Genomic DNA, 13,917 nt, shown 5'->3' on the forward strand with positions numbered 1-13,917 from the left:
GAGGCAGGGAGGCACGAGTTGTAATCGCATTCGTGAGATGTCACCAGAGGTGTAGAGGGGCTTCAGCCGGGGTTTCCTGCCTCCTCACTCTTCCTATTCTGGGTCAGAAAATTATTTGTTGGTGGGGGGGACTGTCCTGGGCACTGTGTGACATTTATCAGTATTTCTATGGGATGCAAAAGTATTCCTCCCCTGCCCCACCTCCAGGGTGTGTGGACCAGAAATGTCTCCAAACACTACCACATGTCCACTGGGGCAGACCTGCCTGGGCGAGAACCACTGGTTTAGGGTCCAGGTGTCACACCACATGGTATTAAGAGAGGAATCACATTCAGGGGCTGCAAGAGCCACAGCATGTGGTCCAGCCCTTTCTAGATCAGCTGCATGGCTAGACCCCCTGTAAATCGGCCTCGTTTCTCCAAGCACATCCCTCTTCAAAGCCTGTGGCTGGGAACCCAGTTACAATGCCACATCTGGGGTTCAGACAGTGATAGAAAAAGCTTCCTCATCCCTAAATATCAAACCCTCAAGTACAGGTTCATACTGCTTTATAAGAAATGTGTAATTTGTATGTCTCTGAGGGGGAGAGACCCACACAGCTTTTTCAAAGGTTAGATCCCTGGGCCCTGGCCAGTTGGCTCAGTGGTAGAGCATCGGCCTGGCATGTAGAAGTCCCAGGTTCGATTCCTGGCCAGGGCACACAGGAGAAGCGCCCATCTGCTTCTCCACCCCTCCCCCTCTCCTTCCTCTCTGTCTCTCTCTTCCCCTCCCGCAGCCGAGGTTCCATTGGAGCAAAGATGGCCCGGGCGCTGGGGATGGCTCCTTGGCCTCTGCCCCAGGCGCTAGAGTGGCTCTGGTTGCAACAGAGCGACGTCCCGGAGGGGCAGAGCATCGCCCCCTGGTGGGCAGAGCATTGCCCCTGGTGGGCGTGCCAGGTGGATCCCGGTCGGGCACATACGGGAGTCTGTCTGACTGTCTCTCCCCGTTGCCAGCTTCAGAAAAATACAAAAAACAAAACAAAAAAAGGTTAGATCCCTGGAAGAGAAGCTGGCCTGCTGGCGGGCCTGGAACTTATCCTTCAGTTGTCCCTGGTAATAAATCATATCCTTCATCTGGCTGTGGCCACACGATTACGTGTAAATTATAGGTCATAATTAGGCTCCTTGAGGCCTGGGACAGAAGTCTCCAGTGTATAAAATCCTGATGAGTAAATGAAACGCACCTTAAGTCTTTGCAGGCACGGGCTAACGTTACCTGTGTGGTAACATGTGCATAGTATGTACCTAATGGACATTTGCAGGGTTGAATTGGGTTTCTCATTCCCCAAGGGCCAGACCATTCGCCCAGTGCTCACAGCACGACTCGCGAGCCTCCGTGTGAAAACACCCGGGACTCAGAATTTCATAGAGCCTAACAACATGGGAGTGAGGAGTCAATGCCTCCCCTCCAGCGCGTGGCTGCCTTCGCATTAGTGGCTTCCCATGGCCGCATCCATAACCGGATTGGGCAGCTTAAAGGCAAAAATAGAGGTATTTCTCAAGGTAGGATTTTCAGTGCCTTGAAAAGTCAGCCTGGTGGCTCGTCCGTTCCACTGACGAGTGCTGGCCATGACTAAATACAGTGAGCGACAGTGGGTCCCATCCACATACCTGCAGCACTCAACCTCATCTTCCACTTTTCTAGGAGTTCCTTCTTTCTTCCTTCCTCCCTCCCTCCCTTCTTTCCTTCCATCCTTCCTTCCTTGTTTTTTTTTTGTGACAGAGACAGAGAGAGGGACAGATAGGGACAGACAGACAGGAAGGGAGAGAGATGAGAAGCATCAATTCTTCATTGTGCTCCATAGTTGTTCATTGATTGCTTTCTCATATGTGTCCTGACCGGGGGGCTACAGCAGACCGAGTGACCCCTTGCTCAAGTCAGCGACCTTGGGCTCAAGCTGGTGAGTCTTGCACAAACCAGATGAGTCCCTGCTCAAGTGGGTGACCTTGGGGGTCTCAAACCTGGGTCCTCCACGTCTCAGTCCGACGCTCTATCCACTGCGCCACCGCCTGGTCAGGGTCAGGCCCAGGAATCCTTCCCACCCCACACAAAGGCCGAGGAGGCCCTGGGGAATTTCCTCATATTCTCCTCACTCACCATTTGCCATTTATTTTGGAATGACAATCCGAGGACAGGATAAGGTTGCAGATTTCTGGGTCTAGGAAGGTCCCTGATAGGTCATCTCATTCAGATACTTGCCTGGGGCCAGGCATCCCAGGTAAATAAAAACCGGGACCATCTTCCTGGGCTTGGAGGGCATGGCTAATGCTTTTGTCTCATAAAGGCAAGATGCTCCTTGGAAATTGTCACCCTTGCGGTGACACAAAGAAGCAATGGTCCAACAGAGAAACTTTGGAAACAGTGCCCGGCCGTTCCTGAGGCTGACCCTGCACTGCCCACAGCAGAACTGCAGGAAAGGCACTCATTCAACACAAGGTAGAGAGACAGATTGATCAACGCTGGTTTCCTAGAGGGGTGCATTTTTGGCCTGGATCTTGGCCACATATAGGAGTGAGCTCCCAGAAATCCTTGAGCCTCTCAGAATACACTCTAATACTTCACGATGCCGCCGGGCCCCTTGGCCAGGGACCATACCGTTTTCCTTGCTCCCACTGAGATGATGCTGGTTCCTTTGTTAACCGGGGAGATATGTGCTATCAGCCTCTCTTTTCCCCCCATCACCAAGGTTTGCCGTGTTCTCAACTATTAACATCCCCAGTATATAGCTTAAGTATGATAAAACATGCAAAACTGTGCTATGATCTAAGTTTCCCTCTCCCAACCAAGTGAATGCAGTTCAATTCCATGAACGTCAGTATTTAACCCCTCAACACATGCCAATCACTCAGGTTCTTGGCTGAGACATGCGGATTGGAAAAACCTAGAAGGCCTTGGTCCTCCCCTTAACCTTTAGGGAGTGGGGTTACAGAACTGTTCACAGCTGCCCATAACACTGGGCAGAGCGGCCTCATCCACAAAATGCCATGGGAGAATCGAGGGAGAGCTGAATCCCACCCGGTGGGGTGGGGATAAATGGGCCAAGTAGGAGTTACCCAAATGGTCTCTGAAGGCGGAAGGCAAAGGGCGGGGCTTCCTGCCAGACAGAATTCCCAGAAGTGAGAAGGGGCGGAGCCACAGCTAAGGGTGGAGCATCTATATTTTATTTGAGACGCCAACCTGGGGCTCCTGGAAGGAAGAGAACCCATCTCAGGGTCTCCAGCTTCTCACAGCGTTTCCACGGCAGCTTTTCCAGTCGCGGAGGCCACTCTTGCTCGCCTGATCCTGGTAAGTGGGATTCCAGTGGAGTCCTTAAGATCTGTGTTTTGTATCTTGCTTCTTTTTCCTGTGGACTGGCTGACCAGGGCCTCAGTTTCCCCTCCTGTCACACATACTTGATAGCGCTTGCTGTAGTGATTAAATATTTAAAACACGGCTGTGCAAAGTTTAAAAAGTGATGCATATATGTTCATTTCATTTGAAAAGACCAAAGTGAGGGTCCCCACCCAGCCGGGACTCATTGTATCAGGAGGATGGCCACAAGCTTCCCTTATGCTCACCTAGGAGTTTTCTTTGCTGCTTGTTGGAGTCTGCAGCTCTCAGTTTACAGAGAAGCATGTCAGAAAGGTGCACTTATTGGCAAAATTAATTTTGAGCTCCTGAACTTGGTGCCAAGGACAATAAAAACGGGGAAGCCATTATGACTATTTTTTTCCTCTTGTGGTGTTTTGGGGACAAGTTGCAGTGAAGGAGTGGTTTATTAAAAACGGGAGCAGTTACTTTCCTCTCGTCCGCAAACCCTGCCTAGGTAGCAGAAAGGTTCTCCAGCCCGACGTGCCAGCGGGAGGCCCCTTGCTCTCGAATTCCACACTCATCTCAGGCTCATCTTATGAAGTTCCCTCACCGGCTGTGGAAGGGGAACAGACAAGGTCCTAAACTGGCTCTGGGAGTCTGTCCAGGGTATTTCAGATATTCGATGTGACAGTTTGAGTGGGGCGTTTTATTCCCCCAGGGCTCAGAGGAGGGAAATTCCTGACCGAGTAATTCAATCTGACCTCCTGAAATTGACCGCACCCCGGCAGCTCCGCGTGGGCGATGCTGTTCTCTCCCTCCTGACTGGGCAGCCTTGTGCTGCTGGATGCCAAGGAAAAGCCTTGTCTCATTTCGTTCACCTCCCCCTTCCCTCTCTGACTCGTGAGGACTTGGGGCATCTTCTGTGTCTGGAGTTGTAAGTTCTCTGCACTTCATACATTGTAAGGGAGCAAAGCAGCGATGTCCTTGCGCACCTGAGATGCAGGCTGCAGATAGGGACCCGCATGTGTGCCCATCCACAAGACACCCTGTCCAGATGTAACAGTTGCCATTTCTAGAGTCACAAGTCCAAACTGGGCTGGAAAAAGAGGAAGGTGGAATCCAGCTAAGTAAAGGGTTAGCTGCCCTTGCATTTGTCTGAATACATCTTGTTTTTAAAATAACCGCAGAGCCCTGATGGGGCGATGGCGCAGTGGATAGAGCATTGGACTGGGATGAGGAGGACCCAGGTTCGAGATACCGAGGTCGCCAGCTTGAGCGTGGGCTCATCTGGTTTGAGCAAAGCTCACCAGCTTGGACCCAAGGTCACTGGCTCGAGCAAGGGGTTACTTGGTCTGCTGAAGGCCTGTGGTCAAGGCACATATGAGAAAGCAGTCAATGAACAACTAAGGTGTCCCAACGAAAAACTGATGATTGATGCTTTTCATCTCTCTACGTTCCTGTCTGTCTCTACCTATCCCTTTCTCTCTCTGTCTCTGTAAAAAAAAATAATAATAATAATAATAATAATAAAATAAAATAACTGCAGGGTTGGATTTGATTTTTTTTTTAAATGTTTGGCTTTGTTTACATTTTTTTTCCAAGTAGTATTTTCAAAGGATAATTTATGATTACAATCGCATCCTCAAGAAAACTGGCTAATCATCCAATTAAAACAAACATTTCAAAAAATAGGTAAAGTGAAAAATAGGTTGTTTGCGTCACTATCTCAGATTGTCTCAATGAATTACACCTGTGACCTCCTGAACGGCGCTCACTCGCTCCAGGTGGGGAGGATTCCCGGCTGTGGTTCCCGCCACAGTCTTCAATGCTAGGAACCTTTTGTTTAGGAGATTGTTTTTCTGACATTGTTCTTCTTAACTTTGTCCTACGTTCCTAAGTATATTTTAAGACTGAAGTTGTATTGCTAGAGGAAGCCTCTAAGGTGCCTTATTTTCTCATTTCTTCCTTTTCTTCTCCAATCACATTCCCCTCAATAGAAGAAATCACTGTATTCAATTTAAAGGCTGTCCTCGCAGACTTAACAGATAATAAACGTTAAATCTGTTAGGTGTTTTTTAACTCTACCTAACCCACAACTTGCTTTTATTCACTTAATTATATTTGTAGAAGTTCTTTCCATGATAAAACGGAGAGGGCTTACCTTCTCTGAAAAATAGTATGGTACATTGAGTTCCTTGGTATTAATAGACCACAGCTGATCAAGTTATTTTCTTATTGCTGGACATTTATGATGTGGTTTGAACTTTTTTTTCTATATCTATGCAATAAAAATCCTTGTCTGGGTCATTTTGCATCTATGGCAAATATTTTTCTAGGGTACGGAACTAGAAGTGAGATTTCCGGGTTACAGGATAGGCATGTTTTAAGTTTTAATAGAAACCTCCATACTTCCTCTCTGAGAATGTTGTACCAATTCACATTGCCGTCAACAGTGTTCCAAGACCTGTTTTCTGTATACCTGAGCCAATGCGTGCTGTTATTACTATTTTAATATTTTATAAACTCACAAGTGAAAGCGATATCTCGTTGTTCTTTTAATGTGCTTTTTAATTTGCTTACTAATGAGGTTGGACAACTCTGCATTTGCCAAGATCTCTTTGAAGTTGAATTTTAAAATTGTATCTTGTTTTAATAAATGAGTGCTGCCTATAGCATATAAGGCCAAATAGTGCTACAAGGGTTATAATAAAAAGAAAACATCAGGCCTTCCGTTTCCTCTTTTTTTTCTGTTGTTTTTCTTTTTTTTTTTTTTTCATTTTTCTGAAGCTGGAAACAGGGAGAGACAGTCTGACAGACTCCCGCATGCGCCCGACCGGGATCCACCCGGCACGCCCACCAGGGGCGACGCTCTGCCCACCAGGGGCGACGCTCTGCCCACCAGGGGGCGATGCTCTGCCCATCCTGGGGGTCGCCATGTTGCGACCAGAGCCACTCTAGCGCCTGAGGCAGAGGCCACAGAGCCATCCCCAGCGCCTGGGCCATTTTTGCTCCAATGGAGCCTTGGCTGCGGGAGGGGAAGAGAGAGACAGAGAGGAAAGCGCGGCGGAGGGGTGGAGAAGCAAATGGGCGCTTCTCCTGTGTGCCCTGGCCGGGAATCGAACCCGGGTCCTCCACACGCTAGGCCGACGCTCTACCGCTGAGCCAACCAGCCAGGGCTGTTGTTTTTCTTACCACAGATAAAACCTTTCAAATTTTAGGATTGTTTCTGCTGGTTTTTGCTTTCATGTTCTGAATAATGCGCATGCCCTGCTATCTTTTGATTCTTTGTTTTTGTATATTACCTGAAGACTGATGTGGCAAAAACTGTAAGTTTCCAACCTAAACTTATTCTCCCTTGTTGGTGTGGTAACAGACCCTTATAGAGAGTAGGGGATGATGGGTCCAGCTGAAGAAGCAGGCTTTCCTGGTGGAGTGGTCGGAGATTTTCACGTGGAAGCTATTTAAAGGGAGAAGCTCTTTAAAAGGAACCAATGGGGCCTGACCTGTGGTGGCGCAGCGGATAAAGCATCGACCTGGAAATGCTGAGGTCACTGGTTCGAAACCTTGGGCTTGCCTAGTCAAGGCACATATGGGAGTTGATGCTTCCAGCTCCTCCCCACCTTCTCTCTCTGTCTCTCTCTCCTCTCTCTCTCCCCCTCTGTCTCTCTCTCTCCCTTTCTCTCTCCTCTCTAAAATGAATTAAAATAAATAAATAAATAAATAAATAAATAAAAGGAACCAATGCAGTTGGCATGTAGGTAAATCTTGGCTTTCTTCCCTTCTTCCTGCCTGGGACACAGGTGTAATGGCTGGTTCCTGAGGAGTTGTTTTGTGACCGTGAAACAAACTGGAAGATTGAATTGTCTCCATAGAGATGGTGGGGCAGAAAAACACAAGAAATCTAGGCCTTTGTTTTCCACAGACCTCTCTGTGCGCCTCACCGTGACTGTCTTAAACTCTGTTGATTAATTTTTTTTCCCACCTGTAATTGGATTTCATGTATTATAATCACATTTGGAGATGTTTCCTGGGAAATGGAGATCTTGGTCCTGTTCATTTTCTTAATGTATTTTTGTGGGTTTTTTGTTGTTGTTGTTGTTGTTGTTGTTTTTGTATTTTTCTGAAGCTGGAAACGGGGAGAGACAGTCAGACAGACTCCCACATGCGCCCGACCGGGATCCACCTGGCACGCCCACCAGGGGGCGACGCTCTGCCCACCAGGGGGCAACGCTCTGCCCCTCTGGGGTGTCGCTCTGTTGCGACCAGAGCCACTCTAGCACCTGGGGCAGAGGCCAAGGAGCCATCCCCAGTGCCCGGGCCATCTTTGCTCCAATGGAGCCTCGGCTGCGGGAGGGGAAGAGAGAGGCAGAGAGGAAGGAGATGGGGAGGGCTGGAGAAGCAGATGGGTGCTTCTCCTGTGTGCCCTGGCCCGGAATCGAACCCGGGACTTCTACACGCCAGGCCGATGCTCTACCGCTGAGCCAACCGGCCAGTGCCTTGTGGTTATTTTTGAAAGGCTAAAAAGCAAAATGCCCTTTCTTCACTTCCTTAAAACTAGAATTTGGGTCTATTTTTAATGTTCTTATGCATATTTTAAATTGCTTTCTATAAAGGTTAGATTCTTTCATGCTCCTGGTATTATGTATCAACATGTCTATCTTAATGCTGTCAAGATAAAATAGTATTTTAAAAATGCTTTCCAATTTGATAGGCTAAGATGGCATTTAAAAAATTTATTGCCAGTGAGATTTAGGTATTTAAAATATATTATTAGTCCTTCTCTTGCAAATTTTTATCTCATTTTCTTATCTTCTTTTTATTTTTCATTTATCTGTAATATTTTTAACTTTTAAAAATATTGTCTCAGCCTTTTTCCTATTTTTCATAAATACTTCTCTTCTGTTTTTCACTGGTTTTCATTTTGTCTGTCATTTCTGATGCATACGAATGTACATTTTTTAGTTACATTTATTAGTATTTTCTCTGTCTTCTATTCTTCTGTTGCTTTTTTGTTTAGAAGCTATTTTCTCAGAGCTATAAGATAGTATCTATGTTTTCTTCTAAGTGTCTTTACTTTTAATTCTTTAATATACTTGGAATTTCTTCTGATGTGTGTATGTACTAAAATTTCATTGGTTTTTCAAATAGTTTAACAATTTCTCCACATCTTTTATTGACTAATAAAACCTTCCACATTGGCTAGTGATGTCACTTTTAATAATTATTAACTTCTCACTTATTTCTGGGCTCTGCATTCTGTTTCATTGGGCAATCTCTTGGTTGTCTGGCCAATGTCACGGTTATTAACTTACCTCTGCTTTATAAGATATTTTAGTGTTTGTGAGGGCACATGAATTCCCAAATATCGGTACTTCTTTCCTGTTGGTTTCTGGAAGAATTTAACATCATTTTGGTTAATATTCAAAACAGCTAAATGAAATTTGGATTGAGATTTTATTAATCTTATTTCCTTACTGGTATGAAATGTTTACATATGAAAAATTTTGTCTTCCCATCTAAAAACATTATTTACTCCAATTTTTATCTGCAGTTTTATAGTTTCCTTTTATACAGTCTTTGTGTATCTTTTCAGGCTTTTTATTTGGTTGGTAGTTGATATTTTCTTGCTTGCTTCTTAAATGTAATTTTTCATCGTATCTTCTAAATGATTATTGTTGGTGTATAGGAAATCTGATTTTTTTTTCTCCACATTTTTACATTGCATATGGCCAGTTACAGAACTCTAATACAGTCTAAGAGCTTTTAAATTGATTCTCCCTTGTTTGCTGGGCTATAATTAGATTTCAAACTTGGCTATATTTTAGCCTGTGAGAGTTTCATTAATTGCTCCTGAATTGCAGATCTGAGTCTCCCTTATATTGCCATGCTTTAGTGGGGGACTGGGGATTGGAGAGGGTCTTAACCCATTATCAAGAAGAGGCCCTGGCTGGTTGGCTCAGTGGTAGAGTGTCAGTCTGGCAGGTGAATGTCCTGGGTTCGATTTCCAGTCAGGGCACACAGGAGAAGCAACTATCTGCTTTCTCCCCTTCCCCCCTTTTTTCTCTCTTTCTCCCCCTCCCACAGCCATGGCTCAATTGATTTGAGTGCATCAACCCCAGGCGCTGAAGATGGCTCTGTGGAGCCTCCACCTCAGGTGCTAAAAATAGCTTGGTTGTGAGCATGGCCCCAGATGGGGCAGAGCATTGGCCCCAGGCAGGGGTTGCCAGGTGGATCTCGGTCAGAGTGTATGCAAGAGTCTGTCTATCTGCCCAGCTCTCACTTGGAAAAGAAGGGAAAAAAGAAAGAAGAAGAGGCTAGACTTAAGTCTTGAAGGATGACTTCAAGGTGAATGGCACAAGCCCATTTCAGGCAGAAGAAAAACATATACAAAGGCACAAGTGCACGAAAAAGCCAGATATGGAAAGGAGACTGTTAGTAATTGAGTGTGGCTGGATAGAGTCTATGAGTCAACTCCAGATTCTTTAGTGAATACTCTGCTGTCTAACTTGACATGCCCTTTTCCATGCTAGACCCTCTCCACCACTCTCGGCAGATCATCTCTGTGCAGGTCACAGGGTGCTTCTTGCTTTTCAGGCTGTCTTGCCTGGTCACATTCGCATCACAAACTCCTGCTCAACCTTGAATGACCTGCTCCATAGTTTTCTGGGTCCTAGGTGTTAACAATCAGTACGCCAGTAGCATACTTTTTACAAATCTTGATTGATTTCTCTCCCATCTTAACCACTGTGCAAAAACGGTGTATTCCTTATCTGTCTGTCTTCTAGCATCTGGGCAAAGTCAGGCAGCACAAAAGAGAGAATGAACTAGAATCGGGGCTTTCACAATTCAGGAAAGATCTCCAGTTGCTTACTCTCTGCACATGGTGTTTCTTCCCTAGACTTAGTTATGCTGGTGGACCCAACATTTTATATTGCCTTTTATTAATCGTCCCTGGCCTTCTTAGCAGATTTCCGTTGTTTATAACCTCCCTCATTGTTTATCAGACACTGGCTCCTGAAATGTTTGTTCTAGCCTTTAAGATAGCGAGAGCCAGGAAAAGTTATTATTTTTGTAAACACAAGAGACAAGACTTGTGTATTAGGAAAGCCAGAGAGGAAAAGTTAATAAAATGTCTGTCCTGAGCAAGAATGACAACTCATTATAGAGCACTAGGGAGAGCCAAAGGGTCTTGATCCATATCTATATCTATATCATCTATATCTATCTATCTATCTATCTATCTATCTATCTATCTATCTATCTATCTATCTATCAATATTTAAAATTAATTTTTACTTTCAGAAAGGAGTTGAACTGTGTTCAAGTAATGAAAGTGAGGGCCACACATAAGATAAAGAGGGGGAAGTGCTTAACTAAGATTTTCTTGAGACATTTCTATTCAGCTACTTCTGATACATACACTTGAAATCCTGCATTATCATATCTGTGAATTTGGGGGGAAATGAAGTTGAAGAGTCAAGCATTTGATTCAAGGGCATAACACACACACACACTCACATATACACACATACACACATATACATATATATTATAATGATAGTTGGCATAGGTGTACCTAAACAAGGCATCATAGACTGGGTCAAAATAAATAAATTAAATCAAATGATTACCATCTCCACCCAGTGAGAAGCCACAGTTGGGCTGGATATTGGATTGAGTCTGACGTCTGTCTTGGAGTTCAACCAGAGGGCTCTGGTCTCACTCCGATATTTGTTACCTTTTCCTCCGTGGAGGCAGGGCAGGCTGGACAGGCTGCTGGCTCTGTGGACGGCTGTGGGAGATGGAGGAGGGATGGGGGGCAGAGGGCAGGGAGTGGGGGGTGCACATGCAGAGGAACCTAGAGACTGAGTGTGGAATCACATCCATAGCAGACCCCAGTCAGACTCCAGGCGTGGGCCAGAAACGGGCGGGGAGCATGCACGGTGAGGCACGGGGCCTTCTGGGATTGGGCCTGCGGCCCCAACGCCTTCTTGGTGACCATGGGTACCGGGGTGAGAAGTCGGGCTTGGAATAGAAAGATGCTAGTTGATGCCTGAACAGATTATGAGTGTGCTCTTAATTCTACAGTGGATTTTTTTTTTTTTTTGGTATTTTTCTGAAGCTGGAAACGGGGAGGCAGTCAGACAGACTCCTGCATGTGCCCGACTGGGATCCACCTGGCATGCCCACCAGGGGGCAATGCTCTGCCCATCTGGGGCGTTGCTCTGTTGCATCCAGAGCCATTCTAGTGCCTGAGGCAGAGGCCACAGAACCATCCTCAGTGCCCGGGCCATCTTTGCTCTAGTAGAGCCTTGGCTGTGGGAGGGGAAGAGAGAGACAGAGAGAGAAGAGGGAGAGGGGGAGGGGTGGAGAAGCAGACGGGCGCTTCTCCTATGTGCCCTGGCCGGGAATCGAATCCGGGACTTCTGTATGCCACGCCGACGCTCTACCACTGAGCCAAGCGGCCAGGGCCTCTACACTGGAATTTTGATGAAGATAGTAAATCGCATTGGCCTTAGGGACCCACTCCAGAGGGCTTTAGGCTAAACTAGATGACATGTCCTTCAATTCATTGTACTTGGGATGAATGTTCACCCAGCTGCTGAATGTCAGATGAAGGGAGCAGAATAAAGGAGACAAGGAGGGACTGATGTGGACTCCATGTCTTCGCTGTTTATACTGTTTTATCAAACCCAGTCATCTGGATTCCACTCCCAAGGGCTGGCGATGAGCTACCAGTTGGAAAAGTGAGGACTGTGGTTCTGTGATCAGAGCAGCAGCCTGAGCAGTTGACCTGACGAGGCGAGAGAGGAAAGCTGTAAAAGGAAGACACGGGTTCCTGTGAAGCTCTCCTGAGATGGAGAGGAGAAACCGGCAGTGTCAGACTTCAAAGGCTGGGATGATGTTACTCTGTGACCTCACATGTCATTTATTAATAGCAATGACAATGGCTAATGTTTATGGGATGCTTATTACATGCTAGCCACTATTCCAAGTACTTGGTATGTGTAAACTTTGTTAATCTGAACAAAACCCCAAACCCTTAGAGTTATTATGATTTTTATCCTGTAGGTAAAGCAACTGAGGGGCAGGGAGGTTAAGAAACTTGTCCAAGGTCACACAGCTGGTAAATGATAGAGCCAAAGTCAGTCTCTGTACTAAAAACCTTTCTCTATATTCTTTTATTTTAATATCTGCTAAGGGAGATTGATTAACTTAGTGTAAACATCACTCTGTTTTCTTTTCTTTTTTTAATTCAGTGAAAGGAGAGGAGGCAGAGAGACAGATTCCCCCATGCACTCCAACCCGCATGCAACCTGTATGCACTCCAACCCGCAAGCACTCTAACCTGTATGCACTCCCCGCATGCACTCCAAACCTGTATGCTCTCCCGGCATGCGCTCCAACCTGCATGCACTCCAACCCGCATGCACTCCAACCTGTATGCACTCCAACCTGCAGGTGCTCCAACCTGCATGCACTCCAACCTGTATGCACTCCAACCTGCATGCAACCCGCATGCACTCCAACCCGCATGCACTCCAACCCGCATGCACTCCAACCCGCATGCACTCCAACCCGCATGCACTCCAACCTGTATGCACTCCAACCTGTATGCACTCCAACCCGCATGCACTCCAACCTGTATGCACTCCAACCTGTATGCACTCCAACCTGTAGGTGCTCCAACCTGCATGCACTCCAACCTGTATGCACTCCAACCCACATGCACTCCAACCTGTATGCACTCCAACCTGTATGCACTCCAACCTGTAGGTGCTCCAACCTGTATGCACTCCAACCTGTAGGTGCTCCAACCTGCATGCACTCCAACCTGTATGCACTCCAACCCACATGCACTCCAACCTGTATGCACTCCAACCTGTATGCACTCCAACCTGTAGGTGCTCCAACTCGCATGCACTCCAACCCGCATGCACTCCAACCCGCATGCACTCCAACCCGCATGCACTCCAACCCGCATGCACTCCAACCTGTATGCACTCCAACCCTCATGCACTCCAACCGGGACCCACCCAGCAAGCCCTCTGGGGGGCAATGCTCTGCCCATCTGGGGCTTTGCTCTATTGCTCAGCAGTTAACTGAGCTCTTCTTAGCATGGAGGCCTTGGAGCCATCCTCAGGGCTAACTTGCTCCAATTGAGCCAAGGCTGCAGGAGGGGAGGGGAGAGAGAGAAGGGAAGTGAGAGGGGGGAGGAGTGAGAAGCAGATGGGCGCTTCCTCTGTGTGCCCTGACTAGGAATCGAACCTGGAACATCCACACCCTGGGCAACGCTCTACCACTGAGCCAACCAGCCAGGGCAGAAAGCACTCTTTCAAATCAGTGCAATTATATTTGTTATAAATGTTCTTCCTGATAGTCATTCACTGTTCAGTTTTGTCTACTGTGAAAGTTGCTACGTATACTGTTTTTTTTTGTTGTTGTTTGTTTTGTTTTCTGAAGTTGGAAACGGGGAGGCAGTCAGACAAACTCCCACATGTGCCCGACTGGGATCCACCCAGCACGCCCACCAGGGGGCGATGCTCTGCTGCAACCAGAGCCATTCCAGCACCTGAGGCAGAGGCC

Source organism: Saccopteryx leptura, chromosome 13, assembly GCF_036850995.1.
Source record: "Saccopteryx leptura isolate mSacLep1 chromosome 13, mSacLep1_pri_phased_curated, whole genome shotgun sequence".
Taxonomy (NCBI): domain Eukaryota; kingdom Metazoa; phylum Chordata; class Mammalia; order Chiroptera; family Emballonuridae; genus Saccopteryx; species Saccopteryx leptura.